This window comes from Cibotium barometz, chromosome 47 (assembly GCF_041138505.1).
Source record: "Cibotium barometz isolate CiBa-2024 chromosome 47, ASM4113850v1, whole genome shotgun sequence".
Classification (NCBI taxonomy): domain Eukaryota; kingdom Viridiplantae; phylum Streptophyta; class Polypodiopsida; order Cyatheales; family Cibotiaceae; genus Cibotium; species Cibotium barometz.
Window position 1 is genome coordinate 6,989,698 of NC_141092.1, and position 8,945 is coordinate 6,998,642.

Below are 8,945 nucleotides of genomic sequence, written 5' to 3' on the forward strand. Positions count from 1 at the left end.
GTATTTTGGCCTTTTTTTAATGTAATAAAAAGCCATGTATTGAAATATGATATTGTAATCAGGCCTCTTATGGAGCATACTGTTCAAATGTTTGCCTTTGCAAAGCATTGAACAAATTCTAGCACAAGCAATAAATTCATGTTCATTTACAATGTCTTATTATAATTGAGTCATAAATGGAGTGCATCCTTCTCTAAGGGGACTCCTTTTATCCTTTTATCTTTTGGTCAAAGCTTGCAAATTATTATTATTTTAGTTAGAGTAGGTGAAGACTTTTAACTATCATTTTGACAAAGGTCATCCTACTGCAAGGAGACTCTTTCTATCTTTAGTAATGTTAATTTGTAGTAGTTGTGTATATAAGGAAACTTTCACCATGTCAAATTATAAATTCTTGTTTCAAATTATTTAGTCTTTGTTCATTACAATGCAGTCATAAAATTGGAGAGTGCATCCTACTCTAAGGGGACTCTCAATATACAATCTCTTGTATCAATGTTTTTACTTGGGAGTCTAGATTGAACAAATGGTAGATCTTGGTTCTTTCAATGCGTTCTTGCTCCACGTTGGTAGAGCTAGCATTCTATGTCTATATCTACCATGTGGTGGAGCTACCAACCATTGAAGTCTAGCTGTATAATTTCATGGAGCTAGCTAGCTCCACCATGTGGTATCTTATTGAGCTCTAGCTCCACCATGTGGTGGAGGTAGCAGCCATGGTCTCTTCATGGAATTTTGGCCTTACCACATGGTGGAGCTAGTATCCATGTGTGGTAGACCTAAACCTTTGGAAGTCATAAAATACGACTAGAATTTTGAGTCTAGATCTACCGTTTGGTGGAGCTTGCATCCACTGAAGTCTAGCTCTATAATGTCCAAGTGGTGGAACAGGATCTAGAATGGATAAGTCATGGATCAAGAAATCCTTTTCAGCTCTATAACAGACAAGTGCTAGATCTAAAGTGAAGAGATAAAGTGATTGACGTTGGACTGCTAGCCCATGCTAGCTAGACACCTCAATATGAGCAACAAGTCAAATATCTCGCTACATTGTCCATTTCAGATAAATAACTACACGAGTTTTCTTCAAAAAAGTTCATTTCTTTTGGGGTCTCCATGTTTTGTACAACAACAAGAATACATTGAAACTCGATGATAGCTACTACAATGTGTTCAACAATCAAGATGATAATCAAGATAATAATTGAGAGAATAATCTAAGTGTGTAATCTTGTGAGTACACAAAATGAACATGCTTAAAAAGAAGCTCAATACCTCATTCAACCAGTACACCCCCATGACACTAGTACATTTTGTTACTCCCTTTTGTAATTGAATGTAAATGGTCTTTGTAAATGGTCTCTATTATAATAAAATATAAAGGGTCTTTGTAATCTGGCCATCTTCGCGAGTGTGCTGTTCAATTGTGTGCCTTTTGCAAGGCATTGAACATATTTTAACACAAAAAAATAAATTCAGTTTTATTTACAATGTTTTATTATAATGGAGTCGTAGATGGAGTGCATCCTACTTTAAGGAGACTCCTTTTATCTATTGACAAAGTGCATCATACTTTAAGGGGACTCTTTAGTAGAATAAGCTTCATCAAAATGAAATCTTTTAACCGTAATTTTGACAAAGTGCATCCTACTCAAGGAGACTCTTTCTATCTTTAATAATGTTAATCTGTAACGATTGTATATATAAGTATAATACCTTCACCACCTCAATTTATAAAATCTTGTTCATTTTGTCTTGTTCATTACAATGAAGCTTTAAAATTGGAGAGTGCATCCTACTCTAAGGGGACTCTCAAAATGCAATCTCTTGTATCAATGTTTGTAATTGGGGGTCTAGATCAATCAAATGTTATATCTTGGTTTCTTATGGACTGTAGAATGGCCAAGTGGTGGATCTAAAAATCTTTAAATGCTCCTCAATGTGTTGTAGCTCCACATGGTAGAGCTAGCTCAAAATTCTAGCTCTACCATGTGGTGGAGCTAGAATCCCTTAAAATCAAAATTACACCCCCATGATACTAGCACATTTTGTTACTTCATTTTATAATTGAATGTAAATGGTCTTTGAATATGGTCTCTAGTATAATAAAATATAGAGGATCTTTGTAATTTGGCCAACTTTGGGAGCAGACTGTTCAATTGTGTATCTTTGCAATGCATTGAACAAATTTTAACACAATAAATAAATTCATAGATGGAGTGCATCCTAGTCTAAGGAGGCTCCTCTTATGCATCCACAGTGCATCCTACTTTAAGGGGACTCCTTTTATCCAGCTATCTTTTGGTTGTTAATGCAAAAGTTTTATTATTTCTTTAGTAGAATTAGCTTCATCAAAATGAAAATTTATAATCGTAATTTTCACAAAGTGCATCCTACTCCAAGGAGACTCTTTCTATCCTTAATAATGATAATTTATAGTGGTTGTGTATATAAGGATACCTTCAAGTGGTGGATCTGAAAAATCTTGAAACCTAAGTTTCTATTTCTAAGATCAAGCTAGGTTCGATCTAGCAGCACTTCATAAAGCAAACCATTTTTAAATTTTTTATACTAGGTTGAAGAAGGTAGATTCTAGATTAAATGCATACAATTTTTCAATGTGGGAATGGGATTTTTCCCACTTTACCTAATACGGTCTTACTCCCAGCTCCTACTATCTGCCCTCCAAAATGGCTCCTTATCAGTCTTTGCACTTCACAAAAACTCACACATTTCTCCACTGTTTGCCTGGCCTTCAAGCATGCATCTGCACAGCAAAAGACTGCCCTTTTCCTCCACTAAAAACATCACACTATCCAAGTGTTAAAACACCTACTACACCCGTTATGTACACAGGCTTTGAGACCTGACTCAGTCTCAGCTCGTCTTATTGAACCTCATTTACAATATGAACATATGTACTTAGGCATCATATAATGACTCAAGTCATGGCACTTAATCCCATGCATCTGGATTTGCATTCAATGGCCTCATATGCATGGTTTCACACCATAGACGTGCCATGGCACGACATCCACCCCCTCTAAACCTGCACATCCTCTGGTATGTGCCAAATCATTATCAAGATCCACATATATCTGGATGTCGTCTTCATCTTCTACATTACCAGGAAGATCATCTTCTTCCTCTTCAACCATATCCATGCTATCACTGTCAAGCCTCTCATCCTGAGTCTCCTGTGAATCAAAAGGATCACTGTCATGCCTTCTTTTAAACATCTTGATCCTTTTGCCTGCTACAAGATTCTTTATCTTTGTTCCATCAAGCTCACACAGGGTATACGTGGTATTTCCATGCACATGCTTGACAATGTATGGGCCAAACCATCTTTTTGCAAACTTCCTTTGCACAGTAAACTGGTTTTCAAGACTACTATCGTACATTAGAACCCAATCACCTTCTTCAATAGGTTTTGGCCGGAGTCTGTGTCTTCTATCAAATCTTTCTTTATTTTTCAACCTTGCATCTTTCAAACAAGCTTTAGCAAGCTCTACATCTTCAGGCCTCCTCTCCAGCTGTCTTATTCGCAATGCAAGGAGGTCTTCTCTATTCAATTCTTCCACCCAAGGTAATACATTCCAAGTTGGAACTACTTCTTCAACTGGCATTACTGGCTTCTGACCATACATTAATTCTGGAGGCATGTATCCTGTCACACTGAGCTATGAGTTGTACGGTCAGCCCACCAGGCGTATGGTAGCAGCCTTGGCCACTCTCACATTCTTCCTCTGCATGCCTTAGCCAAAGCTTTAATGATTGGAGGATGTCCTCGCTCACTTTTACCATTGCCCTCAAGGTTGTAAGCACATGTTAGGGCCAATTTGTTGATGCCAATTCTAGAGAAGAATTCCCTTGCTTCTTCAACATCTAGCTCACGTCTGTCAGCTATTATTTTCCCAACACAACCATACCGGCAAATCACATCTTCCAAGAGAAATTTGCATATTGTTTCCGTACTCTTTGTTCTAAGAGCACGCCCTTCCACCTGATTTGTCAAATCTTCTCTTGCAAGTGCTATATACCGCATCTGCCAAATTCCCAAAGGCATTGTAACTAGATCCACTACCCATTTGTAGTGCATGGCAGGTGGGTAGGTTGGTTGCAAGCCATCACGATGTCACACATTTGAGTACATTTGACATACCATGCATGTTTCCACATATTGGGAAACATCCTTGTACATTCCTTTCCACCAATATCTTTCCTTTATTTTGGTAAAGGTGGCCCACACACTTCGATGTCCAGCCCAGAGACTCTCATGGAATTCTTTCATGAGCTTCCCTTGAGTCTCTTTATCACATATGTCTCTCTGTGGCATAGCATTCCTCTGTTTAGGATGCTTCCACAGGTATCCATTCTTTAGAAAATACCCATATGCTTTTCTACGGATCCTCTTAAATTCTGAGTCAGACCAATTTTCCTGTCTTGTCAAAGTACTCAAGTATTGACCAATAAGCAACCAATCTCCTTCATACATTTCCTCACTAAAAGACTCAAGTGCATTTGATAAGCAAGTATGGTCCCCTTTTGCATATGCAGTAGTATAGAATCTTGTACCTACATCATCAATGTCACTAATCATCACTTCTTCATCTTCATACCTGGCTCTTGATAGCATATCTGCAACTGGGTTATCTTTTCCTGCAATATGCTCAAACTTAGGATTTAGTGACTTGATATAGGCAATCCACCTAAGCATAGCTATATCTGGAGTGGTGCAGCTTGCAATCATCCCAAGGAGTGGCAAGCAATCAGTTTCCACAAGTACAGATGCCCCAATAAGATATTCTTTTTCACATTTTAGAGCAGTGACTATTCCCCATAACTCCCTCTTGATCTGCGGATAATTTCGCTGACGAATGCTTAATATCTTTGCTCCAAATCTGATTACATACCTGTGATCATCCTCATCATCTTGCCCTACTGCCCATCCTATCCCAGCAGGACTAGTATCAACTGTAACAATCACAGGCCTGCCACACTCATAATCTGCCTTCCTTAGAGTAGGTGATGATTGGAGCAGATATTTCAGCTTCCGCATAGCTTTAATATGTATTGGACTCCACAAAAATTTTTGATTTTTTCTCAAAAGTTGATAAAGAGGATCTGCTACATGTGCATAATGTGGGATCCAAATAACATAAAAGACACATGCACCAAGAAATCTCCTCAGCTCTGTAACATTAATGCATATCTCTTTCATTCTTTGTATTGCATCTATCTTGGCTGGACAAGGTCGGCGTCCACTAGTACTACAAAGATGCCCCACTATTAGCACTTCACCAACCCCAAACACTGATTTTAGTCCAGATAAAGTAAGATTCACCTCTTCAAGCCTGGATAGAATCATATCACAATCTTTTATATGATTCGCCACAAACTTGCGGCACCCCTTCGAATCCAAATCCCCATCTTTGTCTTTCTCATCATCACAGCCTTTTATTGGCACATCATCCAGAAAAGGCATAGTTATTTGTGGTATGAAGTCTCGCAAGACTTTATTCATTCCATTCATCATATGCGCCACTGAGTTGGTGGCTCCCTGTGGTAAGGTACACATCCTTACCAATCCCAAAGGAGTTTTCATTGTGGTCAAGACCCTGCTTTGCATATCCAACTGGAACTGATCATATCCCGAATACAGATCACCCATAGAGTATATAGCTTTCCCTGCAAATGCTTCTGCAAACTCGTCCACAATCGGACCTGCTCCCACATTCCTGATTGTGACCTTGTTTACAGGCTGCATGTCTTGAATGAAGCGCAATGTTCCATTTTTCTTTGGCACGGTAAACCATCTGTTGGAGTATGGAGCACATGATGGCTCCAAAATTCCCATCCTGATCTTTTCTTTTAGTAATTCCATCAGCTTTGGCAAGAGAGCCTTTGGTACTGGAATCGGCCGCCGTAGGTTCCAGGGCACATGTGGAACAGTGAAGATCACCATTGACGCTGTTACACTTGGATCAACACAGCCTATCTCATGTGGCTGAAAAGCAAAGGCTTTCCCATGTTTTACAAGCATCTCCTCAAAGCATTCCCTTTCAACTAGCAACAGAAAATCCTTTTCACCAATCTTCAGCTCTTTTAGGGTTTCCTGTGTAAACTTATGCCCAATTTTCTTCGGATCTCTGAGATTCGGTTGCATAGAGGCTTCATCTATTTTCTCCTTGCTTCCTGGTGGCAAGGGCAAGGCAACTGGTTTCACCTTCTTTGCAACTGTTTTGTACTTTGTATCAACATAAGCATCCATCTCACAATTCATGTTTTTACATTCCATCCCCTCAAATTCCCAGATTATATCATACATCCTCACAGATGACACCTCTATCATCTCATTTCCACCCTGTAAGCATGCTCTTTCCATAGCAAAAAGTACACCCATAGTATCCACAAATGACACCTCATCAAGCACCCCTGAAATAAACTCATTCTTTTCCAAAAGACCACACTGCTCAAAACTTTTTTGTTCATTTTGTACATGTCGACGCATGCCACGCTTCAAATCCTTGCTTTTTACAAAGACCAGTGACCCATAGCTAGAAAATCCCTAAAAATTTGCTAAAAAGTTATTTACATTGATTGAGTCCTGCGAGAACTCATTTTCCCTTGTACCATTGGAATCCTGCTTTACAATGGCACCTGGCCAAAATCCCTCATCTCCCTGTAGTTCATGAATTCTCTGTTTATCTTTGGGAGTGACTGTGCTCGAAGAGACTCACGGTTCCTTTCATGGTTAATGCAAACTATCAAAAACTGAACAGCTTTCTTGCCATCTTTACTCCTTATTCTTGCATATGCTGAGCCATCATCCAAAACCTTTGTTTCCATCCTCACAGCTGTAATGTAGGGTTGCCCAAGGATGAGGGGATACGATGACATCTCCTGAACAAAGAAGTTCTGATCATCTTTCACATCCCCTATAGTTACCCTTACATTTGGACAGGCTGCATAGAGCTCTCCAGATGAGTTATTAGCTGCTTTAATCATCCACCCATGATCTACATCCATTGGCCACTTACATTTGTTGTAGAGATTTTTAGCCATAAGATTTATTTCAGACCCATGATCGATTAGAGCGACATACGGCTCTTCCAAGTCACCTATCTTGACAAGGGTTTCAGTGGTGGCCCTTGCCCAATGGCTCCTGGAGTAATGACTCTTTGTAAGAACTTCTTTTTCATCATCCTCATCCACAAAGCGCACTTGTCGTGCCCCTTCAGTAGAGTGATTACATTCCACCACATTCTCTCTCTCTTCCTTTTGCTGTACCTGTACTCCATGAGTCTTGGAAGTGCTTGTCTCCCCTTGTGATGGAATAGATTCAATTATGGACTGTCTTTTCCTCCGTATAATATCAATTATCTCATCATGGAATTCTTTCTTTGCAATTCCCAAGACTTCCCCTAGTGTAAATTCCACCCTACTGTTTAGAATCCTCTCTTCAAGCACCTTTTTGAGATCTATTGCGGCTTCAATATCAGATTGAAGCTTGTAGAGTGGACTTTTCCCTTTACCCTTCTCCTTCTCATGCTTCATTTTTGCTGACACTTCTTCCATTGATACTTCCTGTGGAGGTCTGCTATGTGGTGGAGGCATATGTGATGGCCCAGGATCCTTCTTTTCACTACCACGGGTAACCCTTTTTGATGGCCCTCCTTCCTCATTTTCCCTCTTACACTTTTCCTCTACCTGTGCCTCATTATTCTGGCATTTTGCAATGTAGGCATGAACAGATAAAGAATCCATAGGCTCTTCCCAGCCAGTCTCAAGACGTATACAGTCACCTGCCTCATGCAAAGCCTGTTTAGACACCTTCTTTGACGCAATTAGCTCCATTGTTGATGGCCAAAAATCTTCATTCTCATAATCTTCATCATTCTCAGATTCCTGCTTTGATTGACCAACCTTTAACCCATAGGTTGCTGCCTCAACCATAGAGATGGCATGTCCAGCAACCATGTCTTCAACCAGCTTTTTCATCCCTCCTTTTCCAAAGTTTGTGCTTAATGGAAGACCAGTCTCTGTAAGGTGGATTTTCCCATCTTTGAAAAACACAAGTTGATTTCTGAGGGCTTCTTTATAGCTAGCACATTCTTTCTTTGCATGTTCTGGGTCATCACACCATATACATCTGAATGTAAACCCTTCTTTGCTTTGAGGCCTTTGCATAGAAGCCTGCCCTAATGGTAGCCCTTTTTCCTCAATCCTGGACATCTTCAGCTTTAGGTCTCGCATGCCCTTAATAAGCTCATCCATCGGCCCTTCTACCTTTGGGATTGCAGCAGCTAGTTTTGGTAGATTCTCAGGGGTAACAACAGTTATAGGAGTTGCCGAGCTCATCACCATTTCATCCCTCCTTCGTTGCCACTTTGCTAGCATGGTGACCGCATCCTCGACATCATTCCAATCATTCTTTAGCCCCTGCTCTGTATCCTTATCCTCAAGGAGAATTTCCAGTTTTTCTTGGAGATCTTTCCCAGCCGCTTGTAAGAAAAGCTCTGTTTTTTCCCTGTCCAAGGTTGTTCGCTCTATCCTTGACAGCTGGGCATAGCGCTTCTCAAACTCTCTTAGCAACTCTGTGGTGGCAGAAATTCCCATTTTGGGTTTTGTGACCCATTCCAAGAAAGTTCGTTTGGTCACCCGCTCGGAATCCTCCATGAAATAATCGTCCTTCAAAGCAAGCTTGAACTCCTCCCAATTTCTGCCACCATGTGCTGCCTGTAATCCTCTTATGCGCTCTTTTATTTCAGGAACACATACCAGCTCAAAGCTTCTAACCATATCCTCCTCAGTCACCCTTTTTAGCTCCATTTCCTTTGTGTAATTGCGCAGATACTTTGTGATGTCCTTACCATCAAATTGATCCACCTTTTTCACAATTGACTACAGTGCTTTAGTCGTGGAAATTTGCCCCCTGTCAG